This window comes from Scylla paramamosain, chromosome 28 (genome assembly GCF_035594125.1).
Source record: "Scylla paramamosain isolate STU-SP2022 chromosome 28, ASM3559412v1, whole genome shotgun sequence".
NCBI classification, from domain to species: Eukaryota; Metazoa; Arthropoda; class Malacostraca; order Decapoda; family Portunidae; genus Scylla; species Scylla paramamosain.
The window spans coordinates 14425964-14444363 of NC_087178.1; the positions used below are offsets into that span (position 1 = coordinate 14425964).

Genomic DNA, 18400 nt, shown 5'->3' on the forward strand with positions numbered 1-18400 from the left:
TTTTTTATTTTTTATTTTTGTCTACTTCAGTTTACTCCAGTTAACTCCAGTAAGTGATATATATATATATATATATATATATATATATATATATATATATATATATATATATATATATATATATATATATATATATATATATATATACACTATTTTTTCTGTGGATTTTTTTTTTTTTTTTATTCAAAATATGTGACTGAGGAATTGGCACATCTATCATTTGCATTGTGAGATGTTGTAGTCTCTCCCAGTAGTTAAGATGTTCGAATCCCAGGATTTTGCTGGTGAAGCACTGTTGTGTGGCTTCTGTGTTTGTGATATCCATGATTTTATGTGGGACCAGAGATGGCAGTAGTATTTTGCTCTTGGTAAAGTATTCATCATGTTTTCATGCAATTTCTTGCCCTGTGGTAAAGATCCTCAGTATCCATCCGCTTAATTTTCGGCCTGTTTTACATATCTTACTAAAGTGATAGGAGAAGGGTGTGTCTCTGTTTATGTATATACATAGGTCCTTGACATGTTCTTTTTCCTGTATTTCCTGGCCATTGCAGTAATATCTGGTTGATATTCACAGTTCCTTGTTCCTGCCATATTCGATTCATTCACATTTTCTTCATTCAGTTTTGCATTATTCATACAAGTATATGACCAATTCGTTATTGTATTCAAGTCTTCCTGTAGTTGATTTGTGGATTCTTGTATTATCTGCAGAGGATGTACATCTGAGTGTTTACTGTTCTTGTTTATGTCTCCAGTGTGCACTATGAAGAGTAGTGGCCCCAGAACTAAGCCTTGTGGGACTCCACTTTTAGCTGTGCTCACTTCCAATGATTCACCTTGGACTTACACTTTCTGAGTTCTCCCTGTGAAGAAGCTGTGCAGCCATCTACTGAAAGAACCTGCTTTGCCTTTTTTTTCTTAGCTTGAACAGAAGTATTCCATGGTCAGCTTTATCAGAGGCTTTTGCAAATTCCATATACATGACATTGGCATTATCTTCCTCATGATTGTGTTGAAGAATTTGTTCATGATGGGTCAGTTATGAGAGATATTGATTTTGTTGAAAAATTATATTGGCCATCATTTAAGATGTTAGTTCCAAAGAAATTCACCATTTTCTGGTGATGTAGCAGCCATAAAATTGCCCTAACCCAATGTACTGGAGGGTGAACCTGACTGGGAAATGGGGGAAGGATCCAGGGTCAGTGTAGGTCAGTGTAGGCTAGACTTCAGACCATGCCACCTCCATGTCCAAGCATCTTCCTAAAGATGTGGCAGGGCAGCTCAAGCATTCACATCCCATTGTTGCAGGATCAGTTTCCTATGCCATCACTGGTTCTCATGGGATATGATAGACACAAGACACAACTAGAAAATTATACAATCTAATCCAGTCCCAGAGCGTGGGGTGAGGCCTAGTGGTGGGCAGATATCTACTCTAAAATCAATTCTGGTGAATTTAGCTTAATGGTCTCAGAGTTGATTCCCATCCACAGAAAATTGACTCTGCCCCTCACCTGCCACATGACTCCTAAGGCCTGAGGGATTGTGATTCAGGGTCATGGGAAGGCTGGGTAGGGTGACTGGGGTCAGCTCACTGACCCCAGTAGACAGTAGACACCTGCTGAAATGATACGTAATTACTCCTAGTGCGGTCTGAAGTACTGAACCAGAAGGTGCTGTGAGCTTATCAGTAACACAGCTGTGACCTCACTGAATGTTTCCCTTTGTGTCTCACAACACAAGGGGGCAGTCACAGCCTGCCCTCTAAAGACAATCTCTTCTTTCACACAAAACTGTATGCACTTAATTACACACACCCTTCACCCAAAATTCAAAATTAATATGGTGACTCCTACACCAGCCTTGGAGTTCCTATCTGGGGAGGAAACCACAAATGTCCCCAGGTTGGACTACTCTTCTGTTATTGACCCTAAGTGTCTTGACACTCCCCTCAACTTCTTCTTTAGCTTCTGTAACATTTGCAGTCTTAGATCTAATTTTCAATCTGTAGAACACCATCTCTCCTCTACTAAACCTTATCTTTTCCTTATTGAAACACAGGTGTCTGAGGCATCTAACAGTAGCCCCTTATCTTTTTCCTCCTACTTTCTCTATCATAATTTTTAATCCAAAGCCGGATGTTGAGAGTATGTGCGCATTGACTTAACCTGCTCTTGTGCTCACACTCTTGAATCTTTTTAGTTTTCCACTATCAGGCTCTGACCACACAGTCACTCTCAAACTAAATTTATCTGCTGTATACCTCTCACCTAACTCCTCTGAATATAAGAAATTCTTTGACTACTTAACTTCTAAAGTAGAGCACATTTTGACTCTTCCCTTTTGCAGAGACCTCCATTCTTGGAGACTTCAGTGTTCACCACCAGCTTTGGCTTTCCTCTCCCTTCACTGACCATCCGGACAAACTAGCCTTTAACTTTGCTATCCTCCATGACCTAGAGCAACTGATGCAACACCCTACTTGTATTCCTGATTGTCTTGAATATATGCCTAACATTCTTGACCTTTTCCTAACCTCTTAACCTGCTTATGTTGTCACTCTGTCTTCTCCGTTGGGCTCCTCTAATCACAATCTCATATCTGTATCTTGTCCTATCACTCCAATCCCTCCTCAGGATCCCCCAAAGCAGAGGTGACTCTGGCATTTTGCCTCTGCTAATTGGGGGGACCTGAGGAGATATGTTGATTTTCCTTGGAATGATTACCGCTTCCATGTCAGAAGCCTGTCTCTGTGTGCTGAGTGCATAACAGAGGTGATAGTGTCTGGCATTGAGGCAAACATTCTTCATTTTTCTCTTGACCTAAACCTTCCAAACCTTGGTTTAATTTAACACAGCCTGTTGTCATGATATGCATGATAGAGAGGTGGCCCACAAAAGATGCTTGAGCCTTGCATCACTTGAATCTCATGTGCTTTATAGTTCTGCCTGGAATCATGCCAGGTCTGTTTTCCAACTAGCCAAAAACTCTTTCATTAATAGAAAATGTCAAAATCTCTCAAGGTCTAACTCCCTGGTGATTTCTGGCACCTAGCCAAAAATTCCTCCAATAACTTTGCCTCATATTTCCCTCCTTTATTTCAATCTGATGACACCACTGGCATCTCATCTATTTCTAAAGCTGAACACTTTGCTCAAACTTTTGCTAAAAACTCTATCTTGAATGATTCAGGGCTTGTTCCTCCCTCTCCTCCACCCTCTGACTACTTCATGCTACCGTTTAAGATCCTTCACAGTGATGTTTTCCGTGCCCGTGCTGGCTTAAACCCTCAAGGCTTATGGACCTGATGGGGTTCCTTCTATTGTTCTCGAAAACTGTGCCTCCATGCTTGCACCTTGCCTAGTCAAACTCTCAACTTCGTCCACCATTCTAATCCCTCAAACTACTGTCCTATTGCTTTTATTTCCTGCCTTTCTTAAATTTTTTAATCCATCCTCAACAGGAATATTCTTAAACATCTATTGCTTCACAACCTTCTATCTTATCATCAGTATGGGTTCTGTCAAGGAAAGGCAGTTCTCTCTCTGACGTTTATTGGTGAGGTAGGCATGACTAAGAACTACAAACAAGTTCTTGGTCTCAGTTTTTTATAGAATAGCATTATGCATTGGTGTTAAACACTTTCATGTATTACAGTATTCATTAACAATACATGCAGTCAACTTGGCACTATGACAATCAGTCAGTTTTTACTGCAAAATTAAAGTATTTACCTTGGTCACCTTCCTGCCTGTCCTTAATGGCGACTTGGCCATGAGTGATGCCTGCAGTCGATCAGCAGATTAACCACACTCTACTAGCAAGTGAATATCAGCTTGGGACTTTATATAGAATTGAGTACTGATACTTATGCATATTACATGTGTCTTCATGCAAGTAGGAAACTATTAAATATTTCACTTATGATTTCAGAGGAATAATGACTCGAGGCACATATACTTTACATGCAGGAACATGGCTTCCCTAAATTGTGTAACTGTTACTGTATGTAAAGCGTATGTACCCCATGTCATTATTCCTTGGCATTTATAAGTGAATTGTTCAATAGTTTTCTGTTTGCATGAAAACGTGTAATATGTGTAAGTATCAGTATTCAATGCTATATTAAGCACCGAAGCCGATGCTCACTTGTTGGTAGTGTGGGGTTAACCCGCTGGTCGCCTGCGGGCATCACTCACGGCCAAGTCGCGCTCAGACAAAGACGGGCAAGATGGTGGCCAAGGTAAATACTTTAATTTTGTAGTAAAAACTGATTGTCATTGTGCCAAGTTAATTGCATGTATTGTTAATGAATATTGTAATATGTTGAAAGTGTTTTATATCAGTGTATAATGTTATTTTGTAAGAAATTGAGACTGAGAACTTGTTCGCAGTTCTTACGGTCATGCCTACCTCATCAATAAACGTGTCAGGGAGAACTGCCTTTCCTCGACCCTACGATGATGGGTGTGATCAGTAAAACAGATCACCTGAGAGCCAATTGATGCCCAGCCGGTGCGGCTACAGTAACCATTTATCTTAAATTAACATTATGTACCTTAAAACCAATATTAGCACATAATAAATATTTTGTTACACTTGTGGTCTGAGATGTTGCGAGGAATTGGTATATAAAGGCTGCTGGAAAAAACTCACAAACATTTTTCATATTTTCATTAATAACTAATAATTATTTCTTATGAGTCAAAATTTCTTACTCGCATTCATCAAGTAATTCAAAGTTATTAGGTGTCACTTTATATCTCTTCAACATATTCACTGATCAACATAATCATCATGCAAAACACAGACAATATTAAATGCATAAACCCAAGAAATATTCAATTGGCACCATTAATGTTCAGTTAGAAAAACACACATTATACCAGCATCAGATCAATTACTATAAACATTCACATTGCTCATTGATGCATGTGATCTGCCCACAGGTATGGTGCTTGATACGGAAGCCAGACAGAGGGTAGAGGCAGTTTGGAGATAGAGTGTGAGATATGTAAAATGTTATGAAAATAAAGAAATAGGAAAGGAAATAGGCAGTCCCAAACAATTGTATATCATAACATGTAACAATGGAATAATTCAGTAGCAGAGAGTAGCAGACACAGAAGCAGAGAGGGCCTGACCAGAGAGGGGTCGAGATGGATGGAATTGCTGAAAAGTAAGTGGAGCTTGAAAGCATAATGCAGTCTATAAATCAATTATCTTATTAAAGTATGAGTAGGATGTTCAATTGATATTTTATGTTTGGTATGATAGGTTTGTATGGTGTATGAATTTTTTTTTTTTTTATGTAGGAGGGACACTGGCTAAAAAAAAAAAAAAAAAAAAAACATTAAGATACTGGTCCCCAAATAGGGTCCAAAGTGGTAGTCAAAAATTGAAGGATAAGTGTCTTGAAACCTCCCTTATGAAGGAGTTCAAGTCATAGGAAGGTGGAAATATAGAAGCAGGCAGGGAGTTCCAGAGTTAACCACAGAAAGGGATGAATGATTGAAAACACTGATTAAATCTTGCATTACAGAGGTGGACAGAATAGGGGTGAGAGGAAGAAGAAAGGCTTGTGCAGCGAGGCCGCAGGAGGAGGGGAGGTATGCAGTTAGCAAGATCAGAAGAGCAGTTAGCATGAAAATAGCAGTAGAAGATAGCTAGAGATGCAACATTGCGGCGATGAGAAAGAGGCTGAAGACAGTCAGTTAGAGGAAACGAGTTGATGAGACGAAAAGCTGGGATTGCTAGGAGCTGTATGCCTTTCAGCCCTTTCTGCTGGTCAGGTAAGTTCTCACAACTTGTGGTATCAAAGGGGATGCACCTCACTTCCCTTATGCTGTTGAGGCTTTGTTCATTTTATATACATGCTATGTACTACACATTTCACATGTCTTAGATATTCTTTGCACAGTGAATGTAGCCGCACCGGCAGGGCTTCATTAGCTCTCAGGTGATCTGTTTTACTGATCACACCCATTATCATAGGGTCGAGGAAAGGCAGTTCTCTCTCTCTGACGTTTATTGATGAGGTAGGCATGACCGTAAGAACTGCAAACAAGTTCTCAGTCTCAATATCTTACAAAATAACATTATACACTGATATTAAACACTTTCAACATATTACAGTATTCATTAACAATACATGCAATCAACTTGGCACTATGACAACCAGTTTTTACTACAAAATTAAAGTATTTACCTCAGTCACCATCCTGTCTGTCTTTGTCTGAGCATGACTTAGCTGTGAGTGATGCCTACAGGCGACCAGTGGGTTAACCACACTCTACTAACAAGTGAGCATCGGCTTTGGTGCTTCACATAGCATTGAATACTGATACTTACACATATTACATGTCTTCATGCAAACAGAAAACTGTTGAACATTTCATTTATGATTACTGAGGAATAATGATGTGAGGTACACACACTTCACGTACAGTAACATGGCTCCCCTAAATTGTGTAACAATTTACCTTAAATTAACATTAGTATGTACCTCAAAACTAGGATTAGTACATATGTGTTGTTACACTGGCTCCTTGGCAGGGATGCTCCAGTCTATTATTATGCATTACCTTCTAACAGCAGTACAAGACTATGTATTGGCCTCTCTATGATAGTCGTGTTTGCCTTTGTGCATCTTCCCTGGTTGTCGAGATTACAGTCTGACACCAGGATCTTAACCTTTCTTACTAGGCCATCATGATCAGGAGATACTTCTGTTACTCTTCCCAGTTTCCACTGATTCCTTGCTACATTCTGATCCTTGATGATAACTATGTCATTTACACTGAGATTCCTCTTTGGTGTTGTCCATTTATTTCTAAGTTGTAGAAATTGCACATACTCCTTTTTCCACCTGGACCAGAACTGGTTGGCTAGGTATTATGCTCTGTGCCATCTCTTTATGCAATACAGGTCCTTCTTAAGAAAAATGCTTGGAGGAGGCAGTACTATCTTTGTTTTCATAGTTAACAAATTACTGGGTGTCAGTGGTGTAGGACTTTCTGGGGAGTTAAGATGGTCCACAGTTAGGGGACAACCATTAACTATATTTTCAGCTTCAACTAAGAAGGTTCTCAGATCTTGGTCATTTAACTGGGTACCATGCTGATCAAGTAACACAGAGAGTACATTTCTCACTGTGCGTATCTGCCTCTCTCAAACACCTCCCATGTGAATGGAATTGGGTACATTCATGTTAAATACAATGCAGTCACACTGGTCTTTCATGAGTTCTTGTCTGACTTTATTGTTATTTAGTTCTTTCAAGCATTTCTCATACTCTGATTTGGCTCCTACAAAGTTAGTTCCTTGGTCACATCTCAACTGTCTTACAGACCCTCTTCATCCTACAAAGCAACAATATGCACTTAGGAAGGAACTTGTATCCATGTTGTTGGCTGTCTCTATGTGCACAGCTCTACATGCCATGCAAGTAAAGAGCACTCCATATCTTTTAAGCTCTTTACGCCCTTCTTTGACATAGAAAGGGCCAAAGAAATCTACTGCTGAGTATGTAAAAGGAGGTGATGGTTCTAGTCTGTCAATAGGCAGGTCTGCAATCTTCTGTCCCTGTGTTGTACTTCTAACTTTACGACAGATAATGCACTTTGAAATGTGCCTTGACACTAGGGATGATCCTCCTACTATCCAGTATCCACATGACCTGATTTCATTTAAAGTTATGCCCCTGCCTTGATGATTTGTTCTTTTGTGGTGGTGGCATATTATCAGCTGGGTTATGTGTGATGTTTTGGGAAGGATGACTGGATGTTTGGATTCATCTGTCAGATGCCTCAATCTTCCTCCCACCCTCATAATACCATTGTTATTAATGAAAGGATCTAACTTATAGAGGGAACTGGTCTTGTCTATCACTTTGTTCCTTTGCCATTGTCCCCTTTAATTAAAGAATTATTGTTAGCAGATGATTTCAGTACATTTATCCCTCTTTGGAATGCTTTTGCTTGCAGTTGTTTAATAATTTCATTTTCAGTCTCTGGCACTTCAGCTACATTCACTGGCTCATATGTGTCTCCTTTTACTTTAGTAGTGCCATTACCTTTTCCTTTTGAAACTGTTCAAAAGCTTGAGGCATACAGCAACTGCCCTCTTTGCTTTAAACCAATCAGAAAAATACTCAAGTCTTTCTAGTATATCTGTGGGCTGTTGTGTACCTACAGCATGGCATACAACTTTCTTCACTTCAGGGTCATTTTCATTTATGACCTTGTACTGTGGATGGCTATCCATTTTAGTATGTTGCCAAAAGAATTCTGGGCTGTTCCACCAGATCTTGCTATTACACAATTCATCTGTTATGCCTCAAGATGCTTGATCTGCTGGGTTATACTGTGTCTACAAATTTCCACTGATCTGGTGAAGTGTGATCTCTAATTGTTTCTACTCTATTTGCAACATATACATGGAATCTCATTGCTTCATTTGCAATGTAACCAAGGACTACTTTGCTGTCTGTCCAAAATACTTCTTCCACATTATTATCCTTGAGTTCTCCCTTTAAGAGTTTATGGATTCTAACTGACACCACTGCTGCTGCTAGCTCTAGTCTGGGAATTGTCATGGTTTTTAGAGGTGTGACACGTGACTTTGCCATTACTAATGCACAATGAATTCAGCCAGTCTTGATAATTAATCTAATATATGAGCACTGGCCATATCCTTCTTGGCAGGCATCTGAAAAATGATGGAATTCAACCTTTTCTACTTCCCCAAACTCATCAGGTTTGTAACATCTAGGTACTGTTAGCTGGTCTAGTTTGTGCAGCTCATCCTTCCATTTTATTCATTTAGGTTTGACATAATCTGGCACCTCATCATCCCATTCAACTGCATTCTTACATAATTCTTGTAAAATTTGCTTTCCAGTCAGTATGAGAGGTGACACTAGACCTAATGGATCATATATAGAGCTCACTGTTGACAGAATGCCTCTCCTGGTGAGTGGCTTGTCTCTCAGCTTTATTCTGAATTGAAATGTGTCAGATTCTATGCACCATTCAGTTCCCAAAGTTCTTTCTATAGGCAGTGTGTTTTCATTCTTACTAAAAATCCAAACTTTTAACTCCATCTGCTCTCTTGTGAGAAGAAATTGCAGCTAATACATCTTTGTTGTTTTGACAAGAACTTATGAAGGTTAAAACCTTGCTTCTAACATAATTCTTTGCTCTGTTGAATAAGAGTGACAGGTTCATCCACTGTAGCTACTGACTTCAAACCATCATCAACATGAAAGTTTCTTACAAACTTGGCTGCATCAGATGAACATCCATAGTCATCTGCAGCTTTCTTAAGTGCAAAGTTAGCTACTACAGTAGTTTGCACTACAGTCAAATACAACTCTCAACTTCTTTGGCTTTCTCGGATGATAAACTCCATGATGTGGAATGTACCAGACCTTACCATCACTTCTAACTAAATCCTTTGTCAGTACAACCTCTGCATAACCTTTGGTAATCATATCATCCATAAACACTTTGTAATCACCTTTGTGTTAATTATCCTTCTCAAGTTTAGCTCTTAACTTCTTGAGTCTCTGCTCTGCTAATGGTTTGTTGTTTGGAAATTTCACATTATCATCTTTAAGAGGAAGGGGTAACACATAATGCCCATCCTTCAGCTGATGTACTCCTTCTTTCATCTTACTCATAAACCCTTTATCTTCATATGATAATGGAGTGTCAGCTGACTTTCTATCACGGAAGTCAAGTTCAGACATATCTCTCACTTGAGAAGGATTAATCATCTCTTTGGTTCTAGTAGGAACCACTAAGAAATTAACCCTCTTTTCTTCATTGATTTCTACTTCTTGTGTCACTGTTCTATAGACTACCACTGTATTCTCCACTGGACTTGTATGAGGAGAGATTCTACCAATGATTCCCCAACCTAGCTCTGTCCTACGAGCATAGGGATGCTTCTTGCTATCACCTGCTATTTGCTCTTCTGCCATAATGGCTTCTGTACAATCAAGACCAATGAGGAGTCCTATGTCAACTTTTGGGTCATATTTCATTAGTTTGTCAGAGATTGCCTTTAAGTGGGGCCAGTCACAAGCAGTCTCGGGCCTTGGTATCTGACTCCGTCCAGCTGAAATGTTTTCTGTTGAATATGCTGAGGGGACTGGTATTTCCACTTCCTCATTATAGCATCTCACTCTAATTCCATGAATTTTGATAGAATCAGTGATTTGTTTTCCACTTATTGTGTGGATATTAAGTGACACCGATAGCTGCTAACTCCCAATTTATTCAGAGTGCTTTCCTTGATGAATGAAGCATCAGACTGCTCATCCAGCAGGGCATACACTGAAATTTTATTCTCCTCATTACTAACATGATGTAACCATACAGGTGTGCATGTCATGTGTCACTGATTCTGTCACTTTGACTTTATTTCCTACAACTGTTGTGGGTTTATCACTTTTAGGCTGAGTTGCTTGTTCTGGCACCCTTTGGCTCTCAGTTTTCGTCATGTCATCATTGTGAAGAGCTGTGGGATGGTATCTCTGACATACTTTACAAACTTTCCTTCTTCTACAATCCTTTCCTTTGTGACCCATTTTTAAACACTCTGTTCATAACCATCTTTCTTTAGCAAATTTGTACCTGGTATTACTGTCAAGTTTGGCAAATTCCTTGCAATCATCTAAATCATGATCCTTTGTACAGTTGTGACAGAACCGTCCTTTCCTTTCTTGTTCCTTGGGATACTGTTTATTAACTTGTACACTTACTTTACTTTGGCATGCGCACACTGGTTTTTCCTCAGTTGATTTAGCCATGAAAGTTCTACTCCCTCTATTTTTTGTCATGGTGTTTGATTCTCTTGGTTTCCAATTGGCTGCTTTTGTTTGAGTTTTGATCCAATCATTTACTTCCCTATTTATTGAATCCCAGGAAACAAAGAGATTGCTTGCTCCTTTTGCTTCTTTCTTGATAAATTCACATAACATTTCAAAGGGTGGGTGGTGCTCTTCATCACTACTAGGAGAGTTGCTATTACTGTTAGTATCAAGATATGTCATTACTTGCTTTCTCCAGTCATAAACAATATGATCAGGGAGTTTTGCTAGCACCTGTCTCTGCTCTCTAGGGTTGTTCAGAAATGACAAATGAGAAGTGTGTTTCATTGCAGCTAGACAGCACTTCAAAAAATCTGAGAATGCTGTTAATGCTGGACCGTTATATGGAGAGATTGGTAGCCAATTCATTAACTTTTTTGTGTATCAGCTATGATACTTTTGTTTCCAAATCTATCTCTAAGAATTTTCTTTGCTTGCCTATAGTCAGCATCAGAGTTAAAGTGCATTAACATTTTAATGGCATCCTTTGCCTCACCAGTTGTATACCTGTCTAAGTAGGCAAGTCTCTCTCAACTATTAGAAGTTCTAGATTCTACGTAAATTTCAAAGTTTTTCAACCAACTTGGAAACTCCATGGGTTCTCTGTCAAAAATGTTAGTTTCTATTAGAGGGAGGCTCCACTTGGGATCAGGTATGTTAATTGCAAAGGTTCCCTCAGGATGGGAAAAGGATTGACGATTCTGTCTCACATTATTAGGCATGTTGACATTATGAGTGTGTCTATGAGAACTTGATACAAAACTTTTAGCTGTAGGGTTGAGATTTATTGCTTGAGGTTCACTAACTATTTGTCCATCTACTTTATTTGTCATCAATTCATTATCTCTGTTGCAAAAAGAAGGTTCCTGTGGGTCATGGAATGTAACATATTTGTGAGGCAAGGCATTGTCACTTTGTTGATTTGCAATTGCTTGTGCTTTCATTTCATTTTGTGACTATGTATTGTTAAAGATAACTTTCCTTCCCTACACTTTCATCATCACCTGGAAGCATTTTTACTTCTTCAACTAAGCTAAGAGCATTAAGTTCTGCACTAGCGACTGCTAAATCTCTCTCTCTGTTTTTCTTTGCGAACTGGTCTCTAGCTAACCTAACTTCTGCCTCTTCTTTTGTCATAGCTAACGTAACTTCTGCATCTGCTTTCGTCTTAGCTAACATAACTTCTGCCTCTGCCTTTGTCTTAGCTAACCTAACTTCTGCCTCTTCTAAACTATCATGATATTCCATTCCCTTTCTAAGTTTGGCTACCCTTGCTGCTGCTTCTTGCTTTCTTTGTGCTGATGAATGTGATGAAGTAGATGAGACTCAAGAATATCTAGACCTTTTGCTAGAGCAAACTGATCCTTTGTCACTCTTTAACTCCTTTCTTTAACATTCTATTCTTTCTAATATTTCACGGTGTACTCATTGATTGTGTTCCAGCTCTTCATTTAGCTTCTCTGATCTTTCTGGCTCTAGTTCCACCAGTTTTGTGTATTCCATATAATACTGATGTAATGCCTCTATTACTTCATTTTACATGGGCTCTAATTCAAAGGGCCTAATTACAATGTTTAGTCCTTTCTTAATTTTGCTGGTAACACTGCTCCATTTACACTTACAGGACTCTGCTCTTCCCTTGGTTACACTGACTTGATATTCCCTTCCTCTGTCAGTCAGCACTCGTCCCCTGACACTAACTTCTTCATTATAAGCTTGACCCTTGTCCACTTGCTCATCTTCATCTTCCCTAAGGCCATCTACGGCATTAATTTCCTCAGTATCAGACATATCTAACAACTTAATTGTGTCAATACTGAGACACTGAAAGAGCAGTTAAAATTACCACTCTAATACTAGCTAATTGTGGGTAATTTTCGTTCACTTAGGCTGCTCAATTCAGTGCACATACATACTATTATACTTTTTTGCCTGTGACCATGGGTTCTACAAAATGGTGGCGAGGCACTGTGGGTATAAGGGAGTGGTTGTTGTCAAGGGTAGAGCTGACCCCGGGGCCTCAGAGGTCAACCTATAGGCTTACATCAGCATCCCCTCGTCCTGTGACTCACTCTTGTTATGGTCTCACGTGGAGCTAATTTCTTGCTTGTGGGTTGAGTTCTTACTGTAGCCGCACCGGCAGGCTTCATTAGCTCTCAGGTGATCTGTTTTACTGATCACACCCATCATCATAGGATAAAGGAAAGGCAGTTCTCTCTCTCTCTGACATTTATTGATGAGGTAGGCATGACTGTAAGAACTGCGAACAAGTTCTTGGTCTGAATTTCTCATGAAATAACATTATACACTGATATTAAACACTTTCAGCATATTACAGTATTCATTAACAATACATGCAATCAACTTGGCACTATGACAATCAGTTTTTACTACAAAATTATAGTATTTACCTCAGTCACCATCCTGCCCGTCTTTGTCTGAGCATGACTTGGCCATGAGTGACACCTGCAGGCAACCAGTGGGTTAACCACACTCTACTAACAAGTGAGCATCAGCTTTGGTGCTTCATATAGCATTGAATACTGATACTTACACATATTACATGTCTTCATGCTAACAGAAAACTATTGAACATTTCACTTATGATTACTGAGGAATAATGATGTGAGGTACATACGCTTTACGTACAGTAGCAGTGAAACAATCTCTCTGTACTGCAGTCAGGTCAGGAATGGGATCCTTGGAAGGGTAAAGGTATGCAAGGTGACCTGACATAGTATGAAAAGCCTCCCTGTCAAAATATAGCCAGAGTGATTTTTTAAAATCGCTGCCATAGATATACAGCTGTGGCGTGCAGTGTGTACCTACCTGTTGCTGAAAATATATGTTGCTGGCATCCTGGGTGTTAAGAAATGCCAGCAGATTATTGGATGGTAGTCAGTACATTTTTTTTGCCCAGAGTACATCCAAGTGTCTTGTCTGGACTTCATTTCATTAACTTGAGGCATGGATTTGGGTGACTATATCTACATACTCCCTGTTCCTATCTTTCCAAAATTGCAGGAGTTTTTCCTGTACAATCTACAATTTTTTTTTTTTTCACCTGTAGTGTTCTAATCATTTGGTGTGTTTGATCTGTGTGCATCATCATCCACTATTGATTCTTTCTCCAATAATTTTTTTGGATCCTTCATGCTGACTGATCTCCAGGGTTTGTTTGTTGCCTGCTGCTTGGGCAGTGCAGTATCTGTATTTACTATCTCACCTTTTCTCTTTGCTACTTGCAATTGTGGAGTCTTTTGGTATTGCTCCAGTGCTTGCCAATTTCTCCCTGTGCCTCCTGATGGCTCTCTCTGCCTTCACTATCCACTCCTGATAGTTATTGATTTTTTTTTTTGTGCAGCATTCTTTGCAGGTGAATTTTGTTTGTCATTGCAAATTGCAAGATTTGAAAACTAAGGAGGCCACAGCACTGGTAGCGGAGCCATTGAAGACAGTCATCACATTTAATTGTGTATTTTGTGTCCATTAAATGGAAGTCCATATGTGCTGCACCTTGAGTCTTTGTTATTGTTATGTCCACCAGTCATTTTGTTTACCAACTTCTTGATATTTCACTCTTTTTACATGTTTCTGGGTCTTCAGCCAAGTGTTTCCTTATTTCCAGCATTGCACTATATTCTTATCCATTAGTTTTCCTCAAAGTTTGCTTTCTGTATAAGAAATAGCACATGGACATTCTCAAAATGTAGGAAGCTCAGTTTTTGGCTGCTTGACCTGACCTGACCTACCACAGTAAGTTCAAATCAAACAAACACTATGTGTACTGCAGGGTGCTAGTGGATAATACTATAAGGATTATGCATAAAATGAATGTTAACATACAAAACATAAAGGACTGGAAAGGCTTAAGTTATGAGATGTATGCTGAAAGATTATGAATTAAGTATGGAATCTCTCTCATGCACTGGATGAACATGTCCATCAAAATGTCTTCATGTGAGACTGCACTGACACACAAGTACATCAAAAAAATTATTTAAATGATTGGAAATAAAGTTTTTGATGAGTCAAAGATGAGCATGAGTTTCACAATTGGCAACACTGATGTTTCCCAGAATAGGCTGACTGTTACATATTTTGTTAGTTTCAGCCTTACTCAGGCTGTCTGCTTGTAATCCCAAGATGAATGCTGATTTAAGTTTTCTTTTATTTTCTTGAGATTTAATTGACATATCACAATGCCAATAGTACCATTGTAAAACTCATAAAAAGACAGTTTAGTTTTTGTGTAGTGCACAGAATGTTCATGGGAAAAGTTATGAGCTATGAGGTTGTGAGCAAATTTTTTCTTGTTTTGTATTTATTTTTGACGGAAAAAGGAGTGATATAATTTTTTTTGTGAATTTTTTGTGTCATCATCATAAAGATAATTTTCTTGGGAATCTAGTGATACATAGTACATGCCTACTTATGTGTCTGAAAGGAAAGAAAACTGCTTGTAATCAAAGTTTTGCATGATGCGTAGAGAGGCCACAAATGCCTGCCAACAGAAGAGGTATTGGAAAGAAAACTTATGAAATTTATCGGTGTGTGAGAGGGTTAATTGGACATACAATGAGTGAGTACAAGCTGGAGAAGTCAAGGTGCAATACAGTGGAACCTCAGTTACTGAGTGCCTCCCTTCTTGAACAAATCGATTGTAAAACAAAAATTTTTACCTCATTATTGCTTCGGTTGTGGTACCATAATTTGGTTCTAGAATAAAGTTACTCAGTTTTAAAGATTAAAAGATATAGCAAAGCTACTGTTTATTACTAATTTATAGTTTCCATAAATATTTACTTCATTTTTATGTATTTAGAGGGGAGAGACAGTGTAAAACAGTAATTCAATCTTTGAAATTATGTAAATGTGACCCTGCTGAAAAGCCTTGATGTAAACAAACAGTTTTCGGTTCTTAGGAGTTATCCTGAACCACCTGTGGCTCTCTTGATGACCTCCAATGCCATCAGTACTGCACAACTGCATTTTCCAGTAGTTTTTCCCAGCAGCAAGATGTCTAAGCATTATGATCACCTTCATTTTGGTGGTAAGTGGGTTGTGCCTTTCTCTGTCCTATAAAGTTTCCCTTGCTAGATCAGTGACAAAGAGAATACCTGCATGGTCTAAACATTTTTTTTTTTTTTTTTTTTTTTTTTTTTGTAGGAGGGACACTGGCCAAGGGCAACAAAATCTAATAAAAAAAAAGCCCACTGAGATGCCGGTCCCGAATAGGGTCCGAAGTGGTGGTAAAAAATTGAAAGATAAGTGTCTTGAAACTTCCCTCTTGAAGGAGTTCAAGTCATAGGAAGGTGGAAATACTGAAGCAGGAAGGGAGTTCCAGAGTTTATCAGAGAAGGGGATGAATGATTGGGAATACTGGTTAACTTTTGCATTAGAGAGGTGGACAGAATAGGAGTGAGAGAAAGAAGAAAGTCTTGTGCAGTGAGGCTGTGGAAGGAGGGGAGCCATGCAGTTAGCAAGATCAGAAGAGCAGTTTGCATGAAAACAATGGTAGAAGATAGCAAGAGATGCAACATTCCGGCAATGAGGAAGAAGATGAAGACAGTCAGTTAGAGGAGAGGAGTTGATGAGACAAAAAGCTTTTGATTCTACCCTGTCTAAAAGAGCAGTATGAGTGGAGCCCTCCCAGACATGATACATAAGGCCCTTGTATAGAGATAGCAGCTGGAGGGGTGAGAAAAACTGGCAGAGATGTCTCAGAATGCCAAACTTCATAGAAGCTGTTTTAGCTAGAGATGAGCTGTGAAATATCCAGTTTAGATTATAAGAAAAGGACAGACTGAGGATGTTCATTGTAGAAGAGGGGGACAGTTGAGTGTCATTGAAAAAGGGGGGATAGTTGTCTGGAAGGTCATGTCGAATTAATAGATTGAGGAATTGAGTTTTTGAGGCATTGAACAATACTAAGTTTGCTCTGCCCCAATCAGAAATTTTAGAGGGATCAGAAGTCAGGCATTCTGTGGCTTCCCTGCATGAACTGTTTACTTCCAGAAGGGTTGGTTGTCTGTGAAAAGACATGGATAAGTGTAGGGTGGTATCATCAGTGTAGGAGTGGATAGGGCAAGAAGTTTGGTTTAAAAGATCATTGATGAATAATAGGAAGAGAGTGGGTGACAGGACAGAACCTTGAGGAACACCATTGTTAATAGATTTAAGAGAAGAACAGTGACTATCTACCACAGCAGCAATAGAATGGTCAGAAAGGAAACTTGAGATGAAGTTCTGATGAGTTCTGTGTCACTAAGTTCATTCAATACATTCTTTCTGGATAAATAATTTGTGAGCTGGAGATGTGAAGCAGCCATCTTGGCTGTGGGAGCGTCTGTCATAAGCTGCTAAGACAGTGTAGACTGGTGTCTGGGAACGGATCAATCTATTTTACATTGATTTCTTTGGGGAAAATAGTTTCGTTTTTTTAACATTTCAGATTTTGAATGGCATTCAGGAACGAATTAATTTCTAGAACCAAGGTTCTGTTGTACTGATTCTGGGTTGGGCTTTTAGATTTATTTATTTATTGTTGATAGGTGCGAAAAAAAATAATAATGTACTTATTTTAAAAAGAAATTGGAAGATATTTATCTTTAAATGATTGTTATGATGTAGAAGAAAAAGTGTTTAACTGAATGTTGTGCATGGCAAAATTTACTTAATCATTTCATATTATTTATCACAAAGATATTCTGTTTTAAGATGTAAAAGTATTGTGGACCTTTCAAAAAACATCATGTGGGCACTACAGAATGCCCTGTATTACTGGAATGGAACCAAAAATAGTGAAATAAAGTAATAAAATAAATAACTCATACTTTCATTAAATACCTACCTGTCAGGATATTTTTCAAGCAGTACATTAATATTATGCATTCTGATGATGATCATTATAATACACAAGACCAGTATAACCTGGTGTTTTATACATGCTGAAGTGATAGAGGAAAACCAGTCGTAGACTCCACAAAAAAAAACAAGCCAGTGTTAGTTATACAAAGTATACTTAACCAACAAAATGTTTTCAGAGAAAATATTCAACATGCAGGACTTACAGAATATCTTTCCCAACATTTCTGTGGATTGCTGATTAGCCATCTAGTAAGCCTGTTAGAAATAATGCTTCCATGTTCACAGCCTCCACAGTGCCTTCAATTATCACTTTCTTGTGTGCTAAAACTTTGTTGGTGTCCTAAAATATGTCACAGATGATGACTGGGTACCATTTTTGTATGATCATACTTAAATGCAATAACATGAGGTAAAACTCTAGATACATCCAAGTCAGTAAAGTCTCTTAATACACAAAGGTACTTTGCAAGGCAGCTGCAACTTGTGTTTGGCATCTTGTTGTGGTGCTGCACATGTGCACAAGGCTATTAGTAAAATATTTTGCATATCACTGGTCAGTTCTTGACACTACATCTGAATGATATTTATACCTGTGAATGTTTGGAGAATGTTCTTGAGTATGCTTGGCAAACTACAAACCTGTAGTAT

At 38.7% G+C, this 18400-nt stretch overlaps 1 long non-coding RNA gene across 1 annotated transcript in view; it reads left to right on the plus strand.

The window, feature by feature from the left end:
• Positions 1-4096: 4096 nt before the first annotated feature.
• The window catches only part of LOC135114973 (uncharacterized), a 30481-nt gene continuing 16177 nt past the window's right edge, over positions 4097-18400 (plus strand). The window contains exons 1-2 of the long non-coding RNA XR_010275733.1: positions 4097-5185; positions 5549-5798. This is a non-coding gene — a long non-coding RNA (uncharacterized LOC135114973). The remainder of the gene's footprint in view (positions 5186-5548; positions 5799-18400) is intronic.